Source organism: Triticum dicoccoides, chromosome 4B (genome assembly GCF_002162155.2).
Source record: "Triticum dicoccoides isolate Atlit2015 ecotype Zavitan chromosome 4B, WEW_v2.0, whole genome shotgun sequence".
Taxonomy (NCBI): domain Eukaryota; kingdom Viridiplantae; phylum Streptophyta; class Magnoliopsida; order Poales; family Poaceae; genus Triticum; species Triticum dicoccoides.
Window position 1 is genome coordinate 433,197,234 of NC_041387.1, and position 22,119 is coordinate 433,219,352.

The following is a 22,119-nucleotide window of genomic DNA, read 5'->3' on the forward strand; positions in this document are numbered from 1 at the left end:
CCGAAGGTGACATACTTTCGAGGAACGTCATTTTCAGCAAGCTCATGAAACATATTTTTATCTCCGGTCATGTGATCGGTATATCCACTATCAAGAACCCATTCCTTTCCTCCTGCCATATATCCCCGAAGATTTGCCATAAGACCAAAGTGTCTCATTGCATCATCAAGATCAAAGTCACTATCATCACCCTCATCATAGTATCCATGTTCAACATCGACATGTGGTGGATCAAATCCTAGAGAGGGTGATTCATTAGAGTGAGTTTGACAATGATCTTCTTTATGGATTTTAATAGCTTTGGAAATAATATCGCTAATAATTCCAACATCTCCTTTGGCACGCATAAGGTTTGTAAGCTCAAATAAGCAATCACCAAACATAGGATCATTGGAATTCATCTTACTCAAGGCAATAGATTTATGGAGAATTTCATCTAGATTTTTCAAGGAATAATTCGGAAAGCGTTCCTCGAGAAATTTCCATATGTTGTAGGCACACTTAAGAGTAGGCAAACATCCAATCAAGTTTCTAGGCAAGCCTCTAGTGATAAGATTAACAGTTCTAAGATTGCGAATCATGTCAATTGACTCATCAAGGGTAGGATGCATAGGATCAACATGAGGTGCACAAGGGCTAGCAATGTACTTGTTCAAATGATATTCATTGAAAATTGCAAGCATCTCATTTTTCCACTCATGAAAATACTCTCCATCAAGTATAGGCACTCTATGTCTAAGACTCCCCAAAGTAGACTCATCCATCTTCCTCCAATGGTGTTTAAACCAAAGCAATGGAGAACAAAGCTCTGATACCAATTGAAAGGATCGAGAAGAGGTGTCTAGAGGGGGTGATTAGACACTAAGTGAGAAAAGGTGCAGTTTTTAATTTCATTAAGTTGAAGTGGAGTTTTAGCACAAGTTTAACAATCACAATACATATCAAGCAAGCATGCAAAGAGTATATGAGCAGCGGAAAGTAAAGCATGCAACTTGCAAGAATGTAAAAGGATGGGATTGGAGTGTGCAAACGCAATTGGAGACACGGATGTTTTTGTCGTGGTTCCGATAGGTGGTGCTATCATACATCCATGTTGATGGAGACTTCAACCCACGAAGGGTAATGGCTGCGCGAGTACACGGAGGGCTCCACCCATTAAGGGTCCACTAAGAAGCAACCTTGTCTATCCCACCATGGTCGTCGCCCACAAAGGACTTGCCTCACTAGCGGTAGATCTTCACGAAGTAGGCGATCTCCTTGCCCTTACAAACTCCTTGGTTCAACTCCACAATCTTGTTGGAGGCTCCCAAGTGAGACCTAGCCAATCTAGGAGACAGCACTCTCCAAGAAGTAACAAATGGTGTGTTAATGATGAACTCCTTGCTCTTGTGCTTCAAATGATAGTCTCCCCAACACTCAACTCTCTCTCACAGGATTTGGATTTGGTGGAAAGAAGATTTGAGTGGAAATCAACTTGGGGAAGGCTAGAGATCAAGATTCATATGGTAGGAATGGAATATCTTGGTCTCAACACAAGTGTAGGTGGTTATCTCTCAGAAAATGTAAGTTGGAAGTGTAGGTTTGTTCTGATGGCTCTCTCCATGAATGAAGAGGAGGTGGAGGGGTATATATAGCCTCCACACAAAATCTAACCGTTACACACAACTTGCCAATCTCGGTGGGACCGAGTTGAGAAACTCAGTCGGACCGATTTAGGAAATCATGTGACCGTTAGGATTTTCGATGGGACCAACATGCAACTCGATAGGACCGATATGGTTAGGGTTAGGGCATAATGTAATCTCGATGAGACCGATTACACAAACTCGGTGAGGCCAATTTTAGTAATAAGCTAACCACCGAGTTGGTCAGGCAAACTCAGTGGGACCGATTCACTCATCTTGGTTGGACCGAAATGTTACGAAGCGGAACAGAGAGTTTGCATTGTAATCTCGGGAGGACCGATTACACAAACTCGATGGGACCAATTTTGATAATGGACATACATAGAGAGATTACAATCCCATCTCGGTGAGACCGAGATCCCTATGGGTGAGACCGATTTGCCAAGGGTTTGTGGCAGTGGCTATGACATCTGAACTCGGTGGCGCCGGATAGAAAGAATCGGTGGGGCCGAGTTGGACTTTTTGTTTGGGTCATATGTGGATGTGAGAAGGTAGTTGAGGGCTTTTGAGCATACCACTAAGCATTTTGAGCAAGCAAGCCATTAAGCAACACCTCATCCCCTCTTGATAGTATTGGCTTTTCCTATAGACTCAATGTGACCTTAGATCACTAAAATAGAAAGAGTAGAGCCTTGAGCTTGGAGCTTGAGCCAATCCTTTGTCCTTAGCATCTTGAAGGGGTTCCACATCCTCTAGTCCATGCCACTTCATTGTTGAACTTATCTGAAACATACTAGGTAAAAGTGTTAGTCCAACAAAAGATATGTTGACATTAATTACCAAAATAACCCAGGGAGCACTTGTGCTTTCATGTGTGTGTCAACATACCGATCCAAGGATGACACTTAAGCACAGAGACTTGACCGTTTGAGGTCGTGCCACTACAAGATGGTATCAGAGCACATGGTGACTGTAGGACGTGACCCTAGAGACTGGCAAGCCCATAGGAAAGATTTTCTCTACTACTTTATTTTCAAAAGGATCTCTTACCTCTCTTCTCTTCTGAGCTTATTCAAATATTCCCTTTTAGTTAGACTATACCCTTTTCCCTTTTGACCACATGAAGATTCGGCTGATGAGACCACTTCAAGAAGTACAAGGTATCGGACAACTAAGACCACTTCGGAATGAAGAGGATTTTACCGTGTATTATTATAATGGAAACTACAACGGTTCAAGACTCCGAAGGCTAGGAGAATTTGAAGACCCTGTAAATTTTCCAGATTTGTATGACCTAGGAAGGCACCCCTTATGGAACTTGGCAGACTAAGGAAGTTGTCAATTTATTCAAATATTCCCTTTTAGTTAGACTATACCCTTTTCCCTTTTGACCACATGAAGATTCGGCTGATGAGACCACTTCAAGAAGTACAAGGTATCGGACAACTAAGACGACTTCGGAATGAAGAGGATTTTACCGTGTATTATTATAATGGAAACTACAACGGTTCAAGACTCCGAAGACTAGGAGAATTTGAAGACCCTGTAAAATTTTCCAGATTTGTATGACCTAGGAAGGCACCCCTTATGGAACTTGGCAGACTAAGGAAGTTATCAATACCCGAGATCAAGGTGTATCGGAGAAAGACCGGAACATGGAGCATTAGAACTCAAAGTGTTTGTCAAGAAAACCCTAAGTCAGGAGATATCAATTATGGAATGAAAGCTCATGGCAGTTACATGGGAATAGACACGGCTAACCATGGTGTTATTGCCCGCTTATGCTATTGTCACCGTGCGGAGTTAAGCATGCAAATGCATGGAAGGATTGGATGGTAGAAGGCTGATGGAGCATCTATCAGCAAAGGATGCAGTTTTAACCTTAGCTGGTGCATCGCCAGGATCTGGAGTATTACAGAGGGACCTTTAGGAAGTCATTTCTTTTGACAAGGAGGCAATTCATGAAGAACTCAGGACTCAGAAGCTGAAAGTAGCCAAGTTGGAGGAGCAAAACATCGAGATACCGAAGATTCGTCGGGAACTGAAGGACGGTAGGACCATGCTTCATGTCAAGGATGTTGAAACCTAGAAGTTTGGAACGCAACTCCAGAATACTAAAGGATGTCATGAGAGACTTCACGCCAACAAAGATGATCTGGCTAAAGAACTTGAGAAGGACAAGCACGATCGAAAGAAGCCACCGGAGACATGAACAAGAAGAGTTTGGCGACTTTGAAGAATTGTTGACCTTTAGAAGACCAAACCCCTGTTATATACTTACGTTAGATGCAACGTTTGTGAGCTATCATTTGTTTGATGCTTTTCCGACAGCCGCAAAAATAAAATGCCTTTCAAAACTATTGTTTGTATTGTGTGTATCCCTCCCTATCTCTCTTATCTCACCCCAAAACCCCTGGACCCAATAGAGGATGAATGGAGATGAGCTCATATTATCTGGACCGATGAGTCAATTGGAGACGGACTGATGGATTCAGAACATGGAGAATAACATGAAGAATAACCCTATAGCCGGAAAGGATATAACCCAGCATGCTCTTCAGTGCTTTGAAAGAGGTGTGCTACTTGGTGGAGGATGTACCAAAACATCAATGGATGGCAAGCCATAACCACTTGGAAGGAATTTAAGTTGACTTTGCTAAAGTCTCATCGTGTGTCCCTGAATTTGAAGCCTTATGGAAAGGATATGAAGGAACTCTGTGCATGCAAGCTTTGTGGAGAAATAGGACACAACCTTAAAGAACACAAGGATGAATGCCCTAATTGTGAATGAAGTCACCCAGCTGAAGAATGCCCAACTAGGCAGATTACTTGTTTCTTGTGTGAAGGGACTACCCACTACCCTGCTTAGTGTCACATTTACCCCATGGTACAAAGAACCATCTAGCAGAAGAAGGAAGCAATGAAAGGAGCCCTCATGAAAATTGTAGAAGAACCTGGGATGAAGGAAGAAGTGGAGGACACACCCGAAGAAGACCCAATTAAACCCTGCACCAAGTCATGCTATTCATGTGGAGAAGAAGGACACGTCTCCCAGAATTGCCTGAAAGGGGATCTGGTAGAATTCCCGATAGAGGAAGTAGAGTATGACCCACAGGAAATAGAAGCCCTGATTGGAACGAAAAAGTCCAGGAAGAGAAGTAGATTGGATTCTAGGAAGGACCTGAGCCATATCACCTGTTTCAGGTGCAAGTAGTCAGCGCACTACTTCAGCAGTTGCCCAAAAAGGAAGTCGAGGACCCAAGGAGGCTATGTAATCATGAGGAAACCTCGAGACTTGTCAGAAGTGATATGTTTCTTTTGTAATGAAGCAGGGCACTTTACAAGAAATTGTCCCAAGGAGAAGGAGACTTGTGCTAAATAGTAGAGTTAGCACCAAAAGAAATGTAGTAGTAGTAGTGGGAACAATTCTTTTACATTAAGGTGTTGAGTTGAGGCATGTAATGGAAATGCAGGAGATTGTAATAATTTGAGAATCAATAAAGTTGGCATCGTTGTTACTGATTTGGATTTTATGAGTTTTTACTCTATGAAGAAAGATTTTGACCATTTTCGAGGATATGAGAAATATTGTCTATGGAAGAATTGGAGCATTTTAAGGGTGGTAGTACCCTGTGAGGACCCTTGACCCCTCGAAAAGATATGATGTTCCATGAAGTGGACTATGGACAAAATAAGTACGAGTTTTGTCTTGATATGTGGGATACCCCAAGAATACGAAGGGATGAATTACTTTTGGATATAAGGGAGGTATGATGTTGGAAGTATGGGGCAATTGTAACTCCATGATGAGTATGAGTAATCACATCTTAGTTTGGTACCAATAGAAGGAAGGGAGATAGTACAATTGGATGGATTTAAGAATTCTAGGAAGGTGGAGGTTGGAATAATGATCAGTTGCCCCAAGGATGAGTTCAAGGTTTGCAAGTGATGAGATGGGCCATAACCCACAGGCCCCACGACCTGCCAAGAAGCAAGCACACTCTTGCTGAAGGATAAACCTAGGAAGAGGATATGCCTTTATCAACAGACAATTTTATAGGAGCAACGCAAAACCTGAGAGTTGTGAAGGAACAGTAATTGTTTGTCTGGCTTGCAGAATCCTTGGATTATCCGAACTTGGTTCATTGACAAGAGAAATTCTGCAATGCTTGCGAGGATGACTGAGAGTTAGAATGCGAGATTCGCTAAACCATATACAAGATAATGATTTGGGTGCGGGATGGATTGATCACCATACTAACTTACTCTTATTATTCGTCTTGTTAATTATATGGGATGGTAAATCTGAGTGACTTACCTATACTAGAGCGACAAGGATCAAAACCTTGTTTGAACCTTAGAATGATATGACGTTTTTCCCTTGTACAAGGCAGTTGTTGCCCATTGTAGGACATACGGTGAGGTTCACCCAGACCCTTTCTGCAGAAGAAACCATAATTTGTTGACCACCATGAGATATCTATAGTTGATTAGTATTGGCGCCAGACCCGTCAGCTAAGAAGACCTAGTCTTGGAATAACAGTACCAAGATGAAAGGACAGAAGAATTGCGATAAAGGTTATGCCACTACCGGAAGAGCCCAGAGAAGGAAATTTTCCAAAGGATCTGAGAAGACTGACACCGCCAACACTAAGGATGTACGACCTGAGTTTTGATGGAACCATAACAATGCTTCTAAGGGTGGTAGCAACCGAGACTCCCTGTGATGATCGATGGATTTTGAGAAGACCCCGAGCCTAACCTATTTCTTTATAGCATCTCCAAATCTCGAGGACGAGATTCATTTTAAGGGTGGTAGGTTTGTAACATCCCAAAATTCTAAATTTGGGAATGTTATATTAAATAGATAGTTATGATTGATTGTGTGAAGTTGAGTGGAATTTGAAAATTTTGAAAGTTAAATGAGAAGGAATAAAAGGACTTTCCCAAACTTTCATCTTTGCTTTCTGATCTCCTTGAATTAAAATTCTTTTCAAATACAAAACCCTGGAGAGAAGATGACATGACTTCTTCCATTAAATAAATGAAAAGGGTTTTGAAAAAATTTGAATTTTATTTGGAACTATTTCTAATTCAGAAACTTCAAGCAACTCAATGATTTTCGTGAGAGAAGATAAAATGACTTCTTCAAAACATATGAAATATGAGTTGGGAGTTTAAAATAAATCCAATTTAAAGTCCTTTTGGAAATTATTTTCAAATTTGAGTTATTTGGGTTTTATTCAAATTATTTTTCTCCAAAAATAAAATATATGGAAATTAGGGTAAAATGATTCCCTATAATAGAAAATTGGAGGGAAATAAATTTGAAATTAGTTTGGTATTTTTAAAATGATTTTTAGTGGATTTTAGTAGGGCTGTAGCACTCTTTGTTTTATTTGAATTTTTAGTGGATTTTATTCATCGCGTGGCATTTCCCCGTAGGGACAAACACAGGAACGAAGAAGGACACATGCCGGCCAGCCTAAGTGTTCCGGAGCAATAGTAAGCTACCATGGCTCAGTGGAAGCCCTAGGAGACATTTCCCGGTAAGAGAGGCTACTAAGGATAAACAACTAGATAGTCAGATCCCACGCATACCAAGCATTTCAATCATACACACAATATGCTCGATATGTGCAAATACAACAAGGCATCACAACATGACTCTACAATGCAAGTACTTTATTTAAAGGCTCAGGGAGCCATACATATCATACACACAAGTACGGGTCACATGACCCAGCATTCAAGTCATACAAACATACAAGCCAACAACGGAAGTAACTTGTCTGAGTACAGACAACTAGGAAAATAAAAGAGGCTTGGGTAAGCCTGACTATACTGCATGGTCCATCGTGAGCTCAGGATCACCACCTGGGCTTCAGCCTACTCGTCGACATCGACGTCTATGAAGAACCCATCAGAAGGGGTTGCAGCGTCTTCTGTAAAACGTAAATTAAGCAACATGAGTACAAAGGTACTCAGCAAGACTTACATCAGATCCTACATACATGCACATTATCAAGAAGGGTTGGTGGGTTTATTGCAGCAAGCCAGCTTTGACTCTTGGCTAAGCTACCTTACGAGACTCCAACTTGAAATGGTTTTGCGCACTCGAGTCCAGTACTCACCACTTCAATACACTACCGAGGATCCACCTCCGTCATCCTACGGAAGAGCCATCCTCGGCACTCACGCTTATCTTGAGGCTTTTAGTAGTGTCCATTTACTTGTCTATGAGTTGTATAGGCAACCAAGTAGTCCTTTACCGTGGATGCGGCTATTCGAATAGATGATGTTAACCCTGTAGGGGTGTACTTCTTCATACATGTTTCCACCACTTAGAGTCTGCACACGACATGTGCTCGGCAGACTTCAAGCGAAAGCCAACGTGGGTGTAGACCACGACCTACCTAAACACCTAATTCTCTAGTCCAGGTTTATCGCCTATCCAGATTCCATCCGCAGGGAGTCCGGCCGAGGTTTCCACATACGGCCCCGAACGATGTGTGCAGGGTTCCCGAGATACCTAACGGGCATCCGGTACACCGTGCCACGTACCTACCGCGTCATAGCCCACCCAGTGGGTCAGCGCTGCCCGCGGCCTCCAGTAAGCTACAAACACAAGAAACTAGTTGCAACTCCTGGACAGAGGACTACGGTGGATAAGAAGTCGAGCGAGTCAATTAAGGATCCCAATGTATGGTAGTAGCTGATTTAATTCACATATATAGATCTCGGTGCTTAAGGACGGTTCCAATGAAACAACCCACCATGTACTCCTACATGACCTCTCATTGATACCTAGATGACCATTTCACTCTAGCCCATCACTATCATTACCGACATGACCATTTCACTCTAGCCCATCACCCAGATGAACCAGACCTGACACGACTCTAAGCATAGCAGACATAGCAAGGTAGGAAACACATACACATGGCTCAATCAACTCCTACACATGCTAGTGGCTTTCATCTAGTTACTGTGGCAATGACAGGTCATGCAGAGGAAATGGGTTCAACTACCGTAGCACACAGAAGTTTGAATCGCGTTGTCTTAATGCAGTAAAAGAGAGCAGAGGCAAGAACATGGGATTGTATCGATATGATCAAATGGTTGGTTGCTTGCCTTGTGGGTCCGTGGACTGGTATTGCTCTTCGTTAGGGTATACGCGATACTCCTCGGGGACAGAACCTTCCGCAAAGAGCATCGGTACACAATCATCACCAAACAATGTGCAACAATATGATGCATGCATGAGACATGGCAAAATGAGTGTATTGGGCTAATGCAACTAAGACCATATGGGTTTGAACCATTTTGAACCAAAGATTCAAGTTCCAAACTCATAAATGGCCCTTAATAGTGCTTTATCTTGTTCTGCACTAAACAGCAGTTTAACTTGTTTAAAGATGCATGAAACCAATACAAATGGATAGATTGGATTTTTCTTATCATTTTTCATATATAACACTTTGCATTTGGAGCTACAGATTAATTTCTATGAATTTTTGAAGTTTGTGGTATTTTCTGGAATTTCCTGTATAATAATAATTCCAGTAATTGAATTACTGCGTCAGCATTGCGTCAGGGTGACGTCAGTGGTCAATGGGGACGGTCCAGGTCAAACCTGGCCAGTGGGTCCCGCGTGTCAGTGTCATTAGTGTAACTAATTTTTAGTTAGTACTAATCCTAGTTAATTAGCAGGGTTGGGCCCCACCTGTCATTGACCCAGGGGGGTCAAACTAGGCCCACCCATGGTCAAACGGGGTCAGTGGGGTCAAACTCATTGATGTTTAGCCATTGGCGAGGCCAAACGCGGCGGGGCAGTGCGGGTTTCACCTACAGGGCACCGTTCGAGGCGCCGTTGGGCTCTACGGGTAGCTGGGAGCAAGCCGCGGCGGGTGGTGCTAGTGGTTGGGCTCGGGGTCGCCAGAAACGATGCCGACTATAAGTTTGGTGGCGGCCGGAGATCGCCACGAGCTCAGACTCGTCGCTAGGAGGCACGGCGAGGCGCGTGGAGTGGTGATACGGCCTCCTGTGAGTGCGGTGAGGTTAGTGGGCAAGGTGGCGTGGCCGTTGCATGGCCGGAGCCTCGTCGGCAACGAGCTCGGCGGCGGTGCATGCGGATGAGCTTCGTGGAGTCGCTACGGGGCTTTACGGAGGATAGGGAGGTAGCCAGGCTCATGGTGGTTGCGACGGAGCAGACGGCGAGGTCGGGGATGAGCTGCTGCGGCAGCGACGGCGAAGTGGATCTTCGGCGGTGATCGACGAAGACGGTGTCGGTGGAGGTGGTGCAGAGCGTGCGAGCGCTCGGGGCTCGCCTGGCTCGGCGTAGCGGACGAAGGCGGAGCTTGAGGACACGGTGGAGCGGCGCGAGGACGACGGTGGGTGCGACTACATCGGTGGGACGGCGGCGGTTGCTTCGGCCATGGCGAGAGAGGGCGAAGGAGAGGTGATGGGGGCGAATGGACGTGTCCAGGGGGTCAGGGGCGCAACATGGAGGTCGTCCAGCTCGTCCAGCGGTGAAGCGGCAAGCAGGTGGCGTCATGGCGAGCTCGCGCTCGTCGGCGTCACCTCCCTGCCTGCCTGGCGGGGACGAAGCAGCTCGCTGGCATGGGCCAGCACAGTGCTGGGCCGCCAGGTGGGACGGGGCGTCGGTTTGGCCAGGTAAGTGGTTTATTTTCATTTATTTCAGTATTGTTTTATTTCTGTAGGTTTGTTGCATTTCTAAAAATACTTAGGCATCTTCAAAAATCACCAAACTGCACATGGCCACTGTTTGGAATATATCCAGCATGAAACATTTTAGTTTGGGATTTTTTGAGCATTTGAAATATTTTATATTATTTAAATGCCCAAACTCAAATAACTAATGATTTAATCCAGTGACCTTGGGATGACCTAGAAATTTGTGCATCACTTTTGGCAGTGGTTTAAGACCAAGGCAGAGGTCATGAACATTTTAGAAGGGCATTTCAAGTTCATTGAAAATATTTTTAGTAAACCCTAGTTGGTTTTAGGGGGTGCTGGGGGTTCTGTCATCCCCGTTTCAAGTTTCTGATGAATGATAAACATGATGCAACACTCTAATGCATGAACTAGTTGGGGTGTGACAACTCACCCCTACTCAGAAAAATCTCGTCCCGAGATTTAGGTTCCTCCAGAAAGAAGGCGGGATACTCGAGTTAAAGATGATCCTCCCTTTCCCAAGTTGCTTCTTTCTCAGAATGGTGCGACCATTGAACCTTGAGAAACTTGATATTATGACATCGAGTGGTACGCTCGGCTTGATCGAGGATACGAACGGGGTACTCTCGATACGTGAGATTGTCTTGAAGATCAAGCGTTTCATGGTCCACTCCACGGATAGAATCCGAGAAGCAACGCCTGAGTTGAGAAACGTGGAAGACATCATGGAGTCTGGAGAGATGCGGAGGTAGTTCCAATTGGTAGGCAACTTCTCCTCGTTTGGCAAGAATGCAAAAGGGTCCAATGTAGCGAGGAGCCAATTTGCCTTTGATACCGAAACGATGGGTTTCCTTCAGAGGATTAACCCGAAGGTAAGCCTTCTCATCAACCTCAAAAGTCATAGCCTTATGTTTTCTGTCATATTGGCTCTTTTGACGAGATTGGGCTGTTTTCAACTTTTCACGAACAATGCGAACTTGCTCTTCTGCTTCCTGGATCATATCCGGGCCAAAGAATTGTCTTTCCCCGGTTTCTCACCAGTTAAGAGGCATCCGACACCTTCGTCCATAGAGAACTTAAAAAGAGGCTTTACCCAAGCTAGATTGATAGTTGTTGTTATAAGCAAATTCGGCAAATGGAAGGCATTTCTCCCAATCCAATCTGAATGAGATAACGGAAGCTCGAAGCATGTCTTCTAGAATCTGATTGACGCGTTCTACTTGACCACTTGATTGAGGGTGAAAGGCGGTGCTAAAGGAGAGGCGGGTTCCCATAGCATTTTGGAAACTTTCCAAAAATCGAGAGGTGAAGAGACTTCCTCGATCCGAGTTAATTTCCAAAGGAACACCATGGAGGGACACTATTCGGGAGATATATAGGTCTGCTAGTTGGCTAGCGGTTATACTCTCGCGAACAGGAAAGAAATGGGCCACTTTGGAAAGACGATCGATAACGACAAAGATACCATTATTCCCTTTATTGGTCCTAGGAAAACCGGTGATGAAGTCATACCAATTTTATCCCATTTCCATTCAGGAATAGCTAAAGGGTGAAGGGTGCCAGCATGCCATTGATGCTCTGCTTTAACGTGACGGCAGACGTCGCAATTAGCAACAAATTGAGCAATGTCTCTCTTCATCCTAGTCCACCAGAACCTCTGGCATAGGTCCTGATACATCTTGGTACTTCTGGGATGAATGGTGAGAGGAGATTCATGAGCCTCCTTAAGGATCAATTGGCGTAGTTGCCGCTTCTTGGGAACCACCAAGCAGTTTCCAAAGTACACGACACCTTGATCATTCACGGAGAAACATGTAGCAACTGTGCTAGCCATGTTCTCCTTGGTCCGAGATATCCCCTTGTCATACCGCTGAGCGGTTATGATATGATCCGTAAGGGTAGGTTTCGCCACAAGGTGGAAAGGAATCCTTGAGGAACAATGTGAAAGTTAAGCTTCCGAAATTCCTCATGGAGAAGTGGTTGACTTTGTTGTAACATCAGATTGTTACAATAAGATTTACGACTTAGTGCATCAGCCATAACATTGGCTTTTCCTGGGGTGTAAGTTATCCCTAAGTCGAAATCTGTGATCAACTCGACCCAACATCTTTGCCTGAGATTCAAATCTGGTTGGGTGAATATATACTTCAGACTTTGGTGATCGCTGAAGATTTCGCAATGATTACCGAGGAAGTAATGTCACCAGGTTTTGAGTGCATGGACTACAGCTGCAAGCTCTAGATCATGTGTAGGATAATTTTCCTCATGTGGGTGCAATTGCCGTGAACCATAAGCAATTACGTGACGATCTTGCATGAGAATGCAACCTAGTCCGTGTCGCGAGGCATCGCAATAGATAACAAAGTCCTTGGAGAAGTCTGGTCGAACCAGTACGGGAGCGGATGCCAGGCGTCTTTTCAGTTCCTGAAAACTGTGCTCGCATTGTGGGGTCCACTCGAACTTTTATCTTTCTTGAGCAGTTCAGTTAGAGGTTTAGCAACTTTGGAGAAGTTCTCGACAAAGCAGCGACAATAGCTCGCTAAGCCAAGGAAACTCCGAACTTGCTTGACATATTCAGGTGGAGTCCAATTAAGAACGGCTTGAACTCGCTCGGTATTGACAGCAATACCCTTACCAGAGATTACATGGCCTAGATAGGTCACTTCTGGCAACCAAAATTCACATTTAGAAAACTTGGCATAAAGGCGATGCTCTCAAAGTTTCATCAACACAAGCCTTAGATGCTCGGCATGTTCTTCCTCATTCTTGGAGTAGATGAGTATATCATCGAGATAAGCCACGACGAATTTATCCAAATACTCCATGAAGATTGAGTTCATTAACCGAGAGAAAGTGGCTGGGGCATTGGTTAAACCGAAGGACATAACGGAGTACTCGTATTGGCCATAACGAGTAACAAAGTCCGTTCTGGGAATGTCCCCGTTCCTGATTTTGATTTGATGGTAGCCCAACCTCAAATCCATCTTGGAGAAGACCGAGGATCCAGCGAGCTGATCATATAGGTCGTTGATCCTGGGGAGCGGATACTTGTTCTTTATTGTGACCAAGTTGACGGGTCGATAATCTACAACCATCCGATCCATACCATCCTTCTTCTTGACGAACAGGATGGGGCAAGCCCATGGAGACGAACTAGGACGGATGAAACCCTTTTTAAAGGACTCGTCGAGTTGTTTCTTAAGCTCGGCTAGTTCTAGTGGTGCCATCTTATAGGGTCTTCTAGAAATTGGGACAGTCCCTGGAATAAGATCTATCACGAACTCGACATCTCGGTCAGGTGGAACACCTGGCAATTCTTCTGGAAAGACATCCGGAAAGTCACGGACTACCGGAACGTCTTTGAGGTCTGGCATTAAGAGAATATAGTTGTCGCTTGGCTACTCGGGTCAAGACATTGACTATCTTTCCCGAAGGATGTGTAAGTAGAACAGTCCTAGAGAAGCAATAAATCTTGGCATGATGGGCTGACATCCAGTCCATACCCAAGATGATATTAATATCCGAAGATTTGAGAGCTATCAAAGACGCAAGGAAAACAAGTATGTCAACTTGAATTTCATTTCCATGGCTTACTCTAGAAGTTTGCCATTTGGAACCCGGGGTTTGAATTACCATGGAGGTGGGCATATCACAAAATGTGGTGTTATGCAAATGAGCATAGCTCTCGGATATAAATGAATGAGATGCTCTAGTATTGAAAAGAACAGATGCCAGATGGCAGTTAACAAGGAGCACACCGAGAACGATGTTAGGATCTTCCTAAGCCTCCTCAGCTGAGACACAGTTCACATGGCCACGTGCAGCGGTGGCCGGCTTGGTGTAGTACACCTTCCCTGTTGGCTTGCCACGGCCAACAGCCTTTCCAGACTGGTTGGGGTTGGTCTGGGGACACTCCCGCATGTAGTGGCCCGGTTCTCCACACTTGAAACACGTCGGTGTGACCGAGTGATGGGCTGACATCCAGTCCATATAGCCCGACCCTGTCGGTGTGACCGAGTGGAACAACTCGGTGGCACTGAGATGCATAACTGTATATAGTTACAGCAACTCGGTGTGACTGAAAAGTTCAAATCGGTTGCACCGAGATTGAAAACCTAGATCGACTTAGTGATCTCGGTAGGACCGAAATGGAGGAATTGGTCAGACCGAGAATCACAAAGAAGTTTTGGAAGTTTAAGTCTCTGACGAATCGGGGACTCTGAGTGCTCCTCACACATAGTGGTTCGAATCTGACTTGATCAAATTTTGTGATGTAGCATGAATAGAGTTTGAGACGAGAAAAGCATAGATAGCTAGAGAAGGTTCTTAGGCATTCTTGTCCATCCACTTGGCAAAAAGAAAAGAACCCAAACAATCAAAGCAACAAGTGGATGTCCTCGAATGAGTAAAGTATGCAACCAACATGCTCAGAAAATAGAATGGCAAATGAAATATGTGGCAAAGCATGCACAACCAATTCTAGCATCTATCAAACAATTGGCGATGACTAGGTCATCTATATATGAGTATATTGACTTAGGAGTCAAATGAGAACATTTGATCATAGGTCATACTCATCGTTTAAGCTCAAGTGGGGTTACCACTTTTACATAATGCATTGATGTATTCACACCATTAGAGTTGCTTTGACTCAATTCTTAGAGTTAAGCTCCCCCTAGATGTGAGATCCCCTTTTAGAGGGATGAACTAACCTTGGGTTTTGTCGATGATGACTTCATGTAGGTGTTGAAGATGTGGATGCTCAATGTTGATGTAGATCATTTGGAGCAATCCTTTGGAGTGAGTTGCACTTTCAACATACCTACATGGGTTAGTCCCACAAGGAACAAACAAGAGTATCCATAGACATAGAATGATGCACACACAAGATGATGTCCATGAAATCATTAGGTTACCTTGTCCCTTGCCTTACCAACATGAGGGTTTGTGACTCCTTGAACTAGTGCAAGATGTGGAAGTTGATTGCACTTGTCCTTGCCATAATGATATGAGTGAAGAATGTTGGCGGAGTCACCCTCAAGAACTCTCTAGTTCTTCTTCTTCGGGATCCACATCATCTTGATGGGAATCCTTGGAGTTGTAGTTGTACTTGATGAAGTAGAACTTGACGTGGTCTTGGGAACCCACTTGATCAAGGCCTTGGGTGCTTCTTCAAATGCATCAATCTCCTCTTGAAGCTTGTCCTTGCCTTTGTTCTTGTGGTCTTGTGGTGGAAGATCATCTTGTGCTTGTGTTCCCTTGAAGGAAGTAGGATCATACTTCTCTTGTTGAGGAACAAACTTCGTCTTGGGGTATTGATCTTCTTCCCACTCAACTCCATTAGCATTGAAATTTCGTTCAAAACCAACACCTTGATTCTTCTGGTGCCTTCCTTGCTTGCGTACAATTTCCTCGAATTGCTTACTCCCAGCAAGGCTTTTGTATACACCTGTCGGTGTCAAAACCAGCGGATCTCGGGTAGGGGTCCCAAGCAGTGCGTCTTAGGATCAATGGTAACAGGAGGCAAGGGACACAATGTTTACCCAGGTTCGGGCCCTCTCGATGGAGGTAAAACCCTACTCCTGCTTGATTAATATTGATGATATGGGTAGTACAAGAGTTGATCTACCACGAGATCAGAGAGGCTAAACCCTAGAAGCTAGCCTATGGTATGATTGTTGTTGTATATCTATCGACTAGCCTGGCCCCGGTTTATATAATGCACCAGAGGCCTAGGATAACAAGAGTCCTAGCCGAATACGCCGGTGGGGGAGGAGTCCTTGTCTTGATCGCCAAGTCTTGTGGATTCTTCCTTGTATGCGGCAGTTGTCCGGACTGGCCCATGAGTATACGGCCATGGGGGTCATCAGCCCAATCCAAATGATCGGGAGATGACGCGTTGAGTACCCCCTAATCCAGGACACCATCAGTAGCCCCCTGAACCGGTCTTCAAGTTAGGGACGCTCCTCGATTCTTCCGAACTATTCTTCATCTTCAGTTGCCGGTCTTGAAAACTGGTTCAACAAATCTTCTCATCTTCTATCTTGAGGATCGCCGAAATGCATTCGACGAGTTTACAGGTCGGGTATCCGAGGAGCCCCTTTAAGTTTCCGGCCTTTATCAATGCCTTGTTATTTTTATGCCACACCTCGGGTTTGAAGTTGTTCCCGGGCGGCAACGTCCTCTTGCGCCCGAGCTCCAACACCGGACTGCATTCAAGGTATCTTTTACAGCCGAGCACCAATGCCGGACTGTTTCCCAGCTCTAACGCCAGACTATGTAACCGAGCTCCAACGCCAGACTGTATCCGAGGTGTCGTAAATCACCTTGGTTCAAAGAAGTTTGAAGGAGTTTAGCCGAGCTTAATGCCGGAAATGCCCTCTATGGAGCCAGCCACTAGCGCTCGAGCTTTATGCCGGACTGCTTCCGAGGTGGTGCACCACCCCGAATGTGGGCCGATTTTTGTCAATATTTTTGATTGGTGCAATTTATTCTCTGCCGAGATACATAGCCAGTAGCCCTCAAGGTGGGTATCGGTCTAAAACCTGAGATGCACATGAAGGATGACATAAGACCGCTGATCCCCGTAGCCGCTGAGACTCAGGTTGATTTGCAAAATTGGTCTGAGGATCAAGTCCTAGCTCGGCAGAATACTTCAGGACACAAAAAGCGGTGTGCTCAGTCCTCAAGACTCAGGTTGGGTGCGGCCGACCAACCTGAGGATCAAAATCTCCTCGGAAACTGTATTGCAATTAAAATTTTCTGCATAGAACAGGCAATGCAGTAGCCCCTGAGACACTGGTCGGGTGGCAACACCAGATCAGGGGATCGATGTGCCCCTTTAATATTTGTGTATAATAAGACCGAAGCCCAGTAGCCCCCGAGCCTTAATGCGGGCACGGGTGGCCGAATTAAGGATTGATATCCATAGTAAAATCACAAATTATGTGTAATGACTCTATGTATCCAAGTACTTTATGTCATTAATGCTCGGATCCGCATTGTACAAAACTTTGTTGACCGACCATCAGCTTCCACCTCCTTGGCCAATAGCCGAGGAGTGTTTGTCCTACTTTATAAAGCCTTTTATGAGGGAAAAAAATTTACAACAAACAAGGCAATCTGGCCATACGGTTTTATAAACAAAGGTACGCAGAGAGATATGTTATATTACTGTTTAACAGAAGAAATATCTTCCAAAGAAAATAGTCCCGCTATCGGTTCCTTTCTTTGGGTTGTCATGCTAAGCATGATCATGAAACCTCATCTCCAATGTAAGAGCAAAATATCGAGGATTTAGTTTGGGAGGCCAGTTAATAGCCCCCGGTAGTGTTCCGAGACAGTCGAGGTCAAGCCGTAAACACTTCGGCCATTGTTATGAATGGCCCGTCGTTTAACACCGTCATCGGATCGCCGACCAGTTTACGCTTATCGTGACAGTCATTTTTCGGCTTTCTCCACTAAGGTGCTTAACCATGTGAGCTAGAAGCACAATCGCAGTGGTTCTCCCTTTGCACACCTAGCCGAACAAAGCGGAACATAGGAGGCAAGCGCAGGAGCCGGGCAACCCAACTATTGACCAAAGACACAATTTGAAACCGATGCATATATAGCAATATCCAAGAATGTTTTTGCCAAATCTCTAAAGGTGTCCGGCGTTGCACTGCGAGGTGAAAACACACAAATAGTTTAAAAGTGCCATGGGCTCGAAAAGCCAAAAAAACTTATTCAAAAGGTTAATGTCCAAACTAGATCAAGTGTTCGGTGCCAATCCGAAAATTGGACTTTAGAAGAAAAAAAGGTGCTTCTGCCGTGCTTTAACATGACACATCATATCTCAAAACTTCAAGCGGGTCAGCCTACGGCTTCAACCTCCTATCCCGAAGGCGGAGTACTTCTTAAAAGGCCAGTTTAGCAAACTAAACTCTAGCGGCTTTGAGAGAGAAATTAGGTTCCCTGGCCAGTGACCACACACTTGTGTCGAAAAAAGGAGTGTCAAATAATAATAAAAACTTTGCAATGACTAAGAAGAAAAACACTTATCATAAAACGGCTCATATAAATCCAAGAGCCCTCAAGTGACTAGGGTAAAAGAATGATTGCATGTACCAAAGTACTTATATCATATCTATGTTCAACGGAACTTTAAACGCGTCTTAACCGACCGTCGGCTTCTCCCTCTTCGGTCAAGGACCGAAAAGTGTTATGTACTCCATCTGTCGAGAATATCGACGGTGTTTCCAATAACCAGGCAATCAGGCCATAAGGCTGTAACAGACAAAGCGCGCTCAGGGAACTTATGCTATATTACTGTGAAGTGTAAGAAGCATCTTCAAAGAAAATAGTACCCCCACAGATACCTTCCTTTGGTGCTCATTGTTATTATGAGACTTGTGCAATAGATTTTTTGTACTCATGAGTTCTGTTGTGTGCCGACCATGATTGAAAACAATAAGAGCGCTAGCTTTCGGCTTCACCTAGTCTAAGGTCCGGCTCGGGTGACCCGATCGTGACAATCGCAGAGGTGCTCCCTTTACTCCCTAGCCAAACAATCGGGAACGTAGGGGTAAGCACAGGAGCCAGGCAACCCAGCTTGCAAATCGCTTAAGTCAATATGGTGCATATTGTGGCGTAATACACGAACAAGGAACGAAGCCGTACAAGTATAACCATATGCAAGAGGAAAAAGCTTCATGAAGGAAGCCCCCAAGTAAACGGGGTATTTGAATTTGCGCGTCACAAACAAAGTTTGGACAAGGAAATTTTTACAAGCAACTTTTTTCCAAAAAAGTATAATGCTTGGCCGAGCTGAACACAAGTTAAAAATTTAAAACTTTGAGCATGAAGACAACTTAGCTGGTTAATGTGTTCGGTATTAATGACGCGGTCCGAACTTGATGCGGGACAAGGTTCCATCCCCGAGCCGGTCCCGAGGTGGCGGAGCAAAGAGCTCGACACTCCGAAGTGGTGACATAGCACGGTCAATGCAGGACGGCAGGGTGATGCCAAAGTCCCCGGCATGGGGTAATGAAGTGTTGACGAAGCCCCCCGTCCAGCCGAGGTGACGCCAAAGGATATAGTCCGGCTGGATCATTTTCTTGTGCACAAAAAATAGTGCAAACCGGAGATAATAGTAATAATAATAAAAAAAATCGTTGCATAACAAATAATTTATGCAAAGTGAGTAATAAAAGAAATATGGCCTGGCGCCGAAGTCGATGTCGGTGCAGGGCGGCGGCGTGGTGCGGTAAAGGCATGGCAAGGCCTGAATTCACAGGTCGGTTCGAGTTCCGGATGCGGCGTTTACCGGACTATGTACGGAAACTGACCGAACCACCATGCGACCGTCATTAATGCGGCCACCATTTGATAGACCTGCGTACATATGACGGACAAACCAGAGTAATAATTCATTGAGAAAAATGAACCCTAACAAGCAAAAAATACTAGGATTAATAGCACCTGGCTTATTTGTTGTAGCAATCCGAAGAAAGGCGATTCCCAAAATTGGGACTCGATCTGCACACCTATCGCCTGATGGGCGATAAAGCAACGGCATGGTGATGCTGGCAAAGGTTGGCTCGCCGAGGCAAAGCCCTCGGTCCAGCTAACGTGACGGAGCTGGTCGGCCAGCGACGCCGAAGTCTCCGGAGTAGGTTGATGAAGAGATGATGAAGCCCCCGGTCCAGTGATGCAGGTCGTGACGTGGTCGATGCCGGCTTGATGAAGTGACCATGTGGCGATGCAGGTATGCCCGCTCTGTGTAATCCGTTGGGGCGGCGATGTTGGCGACGATTTATCCTTCACGATGCCGAACTATTTTTCGGCTGGCCGAGATGATGATCCAAAGAAATTGAGCTCGGCTCAACAAAGCGACGACGTGTCTAACGCAGGTCGGCCGCCGTGGAGTGATGTTGTCGGGCTGGTTTGACACCGGTGCGACGGTGAAGTTCGTATTTCAATAATACTTTTAATACTATTGGGATGTGTTTGAGAATAAAACACAACACCCCATATGAAAACTTCCTTCAAAAAGGATGTCCAAGATCCCGTTCATAAAGAAGATGAATTCGGGTCGGATTCGTTCTCACGCAGAAAACAGATCCAAAAAGTGATGCACTAATCAGAAGTTTCCTGGAGTTTGGACGGTCGGATCGAGCTGAATTTTTGGCAGGTGGTAGATATGGGAATTCCGCAGCAAATCAACGGTTAGATCCTCCAAAGGACATCCGAGCTAGATGCTAGATACCACACCCTAAACTCGTCCGGATTCTCGTCCAGATTCAACAGGGCTCCGGTATATCGGAGATTGCCGGAGATTCCTCCATCGGAACTCGACGAAATTTTTGCAGGTTTGTTGTAGACTTAATTCCGCATAATTCCACCGAAATGATCGCTTAAGCAACACTTGAGGAGGCGGTGGCGGCGGATACAAGTTTGCTGTCTAGAAAAACAGCACGGTCGCCTGAGGGCAATGTTGACGTTGAGCCCCCGAGCTCCATGGATGACTTCTCCATGATCTTGATAGAGATCGGAGTTGGTGTTGATGAAGGCCTTCATCCGAACATGATGATCGGAGGTAGGGCGCAGTCCTCGGTCAAGCCAAGGTGACCAGTCGAGCTGGTGACGAAGAAGCCAACGCCGCAGTTGACCTGCAGTCGAGCCATTGATCCTTTCGCCGATCACACAGCAGAACTCTCAATGAAAGCACCAATGTCGGTGTCAAAACCGGTGGATCTCGGGTAGGGGGTCCCAAGCAGTGCGTCTTAGGATCAATGGTAACAGGAGGCAAGGGACACAATGTTTACCCAGGTTTGGGCCCTCTCGATGGAGGTAAAACCCTACTCCTGCTTGATTAATATTGATGATATGGGTAGTACAAGAGTTGATCTACCACGAGATCAGATAGGCTAAACCCTAGAAGCTAGCCTATGGTATGATTGTTGTTGTATATCTATCGACTAGCCTGGCCCCGGTTTATATAATGCACCAGAGGCCTAGGATAACAAGAGTCCTAGCCGAATACGCCGGTGGGGGAGGAGTGCTTGTCTTGATCGCCAAGTCTTGTGGATTCTTCCTTGTATGCGGCAGCTGTCCAGACTGGCCCATGAGTATACGGCCATGGGGGTCATCGGCCCAATCCAACTGATCGGGAGACGACGCGTTGAGTACCCCTAATCCAGGACACCGTCAACACCCTTCTCTATAATTCCCTTCAATAAGCTATTTTCTTGCTCAAGTGTAACTTGGCTAAGAGAATCATTAGTGGAATCAATAGAACTACTAGAAGCAACAATATTTGATTTAGCATAATTATTGTTACTACTAGAGGAAGGATCTTTCTTGTTCTTGTTACTAGACTTGACTTGAGGCATGTAAGTAGATAAGAGTAAACGCTTGGCAATGTAAGAAGAACTTTTCTTACGGAGATCATCATTGATTGCTTTTAAGAACTCATGCTCTTGCTCAAGATTGAGCTTTTCAAAGCGTAACTTCTCATGAGCCCTTAAAAGTTCTCGATGATCTTCGAAGATAGTTTCATGAGCTAACTTAAGAGTGTTTAGTTCTTTAGTTAGAAGCTCAATCTTCTCCTTATCATTGTCATTCGTTTTATCTTGATTAGCATGATTAATTGACGTTTCATCATAGTATTCATCACTAGAGCTGTCAACAATTAAATCATCATCACCTAGCAAGTCATCTTCATCACTATTGAAATCAACATACTCGGGATGTGTTACCTTTGGACCTTTGGCCATGAAGCATCTTCCAATTCCTTCATTTGGTGAGTCAAATA